This window comes from Antechinus flavipes, chromosome 2 (assembly GCF_016432865.1).
Source record: "Antechinus flavipes isolate AdamAnt ecotype Samford, QLD, Australia chromosome 2, AdamAnt_v2, whole genome shotgun sequence".
Lineage (NCBI taxonomy): Eukaryota > Metazoa > Chordata > Mammalia > Dasyuromorphia > Dasyuridae > Antechinus > Antechinus flavipes.
This window is the reverse complement of record NC_067399.1, coordinates 36,356,951-36,358,360: the sequence shown is the minus strand read 5'-3', so window position 1 is coordinate 36,358,360 and position 1,410 is coordinate 36,356,951.

Sequence of the window (1,410 nt, the reverse complement as noted above, 5' to 3'; positions counted from 1 at the left end):
GCTGCTTCTGTCCATTCTTGATCAATTGAAACTGAGTTAGCTCTCTTTATCAAAGAGATCCACTTCCATCAGAATACATCCTCATACAGAATCATTGTTGAGGTATATAATGATCTCCTGGTTCTGCTCATTTCACTTTGCATCAGTTCATGTAAGTCTCGCCAGTTCTCTCTGTATTCATCCTGCTGGTCATTCCTTACAGAACTATAATATTCCATAACATTCATATACCACAATTTACTCAACCATTCTCCAACTGATGGGCATCCATTCATTTTCCAGCTTCTAGCCACTGCAAAGAGAGCTGCCACAAACATTTTGGCACATACAGGTCCCTTTCCCTTCTTTAGTATCTCTTTGGGGTATAAGCCCAGTAGAAACACTGCTGGATCAAAGGGTATGCACAGTCTGATAACTTTTTGAGCATAGTTCCAAATTGCTCTCCAGAATGCCTGGATGTGTTCACAACTCCACCAACAATGTGTCAGTGTCCCTGTTTTCCCACATCCCCTCCAACATTCCGCATTATCTTTCCCTGTCACTCTAGCCAATCTGACAGGTGTGTAGTGGTATCTCAGAGTTGTCTTAATTTGCATTTCTCTGATTAATAATGATTTGGAGCATATTTTCATATGTGGGCCTGCCTTCTACCAGGAAGATTGCTATCTTGCCCTCTCAAAAAAAAAAAAAAAAAAAAAAAAAAAGCCTCTCTTTGCAGAGAGAGGATGGAAGAGTGGCTTGATGAACAAATGAAAGAGGCAGTAATTCCATTGAAAAGGATAATGACTCAGCATCACTTGATCTTGATCACTTGAAGAGGAAGATTGATTCCCTTATCTAATGCCCACCTGTAAGAAGCAAGTGCGCCACATGTCCCGCAGTGGTGTGGATCCATTTTCCTAACAATAGGTCATCATCCTTAGTGGGAATCACTTGCAGTGCCTTTCCTTGTATTTTGGATACTTCATCTGCTCATGCGTTATGCTCACGTTCCACGGAATCCATCTTTACATGAGCATCTACCTGAAACACAGACACATTAGTATTCTGACACCAATCCCAAATTTGTAACCACAATTTCTTGCCCCAGACCTCCTTATCTCTTATCTTCCAGTCATGTTCTTTCCACATGGGCATCCAGACCACAAGCCCATTGGCCACTTCCCATGAGTCAGTAAACAAATGACACTGATTTCCCTTTTCACTCTGTATTGCTTGATAAGCAGCCATCAGCCCACTGGCTACTCTGGCCTTCTGTAACCTTTAGAACAGTATTTTTTACTGGATTATATGCTATTGCTTTCCAATATCTTTTGGAGCCTATGGACTTGGCTGAACTTGGGTTAAGGAATCATAATCTTGATTCCAAGATACTGGGGACTGCTCATATATTCTGGGTGTTTCCACACG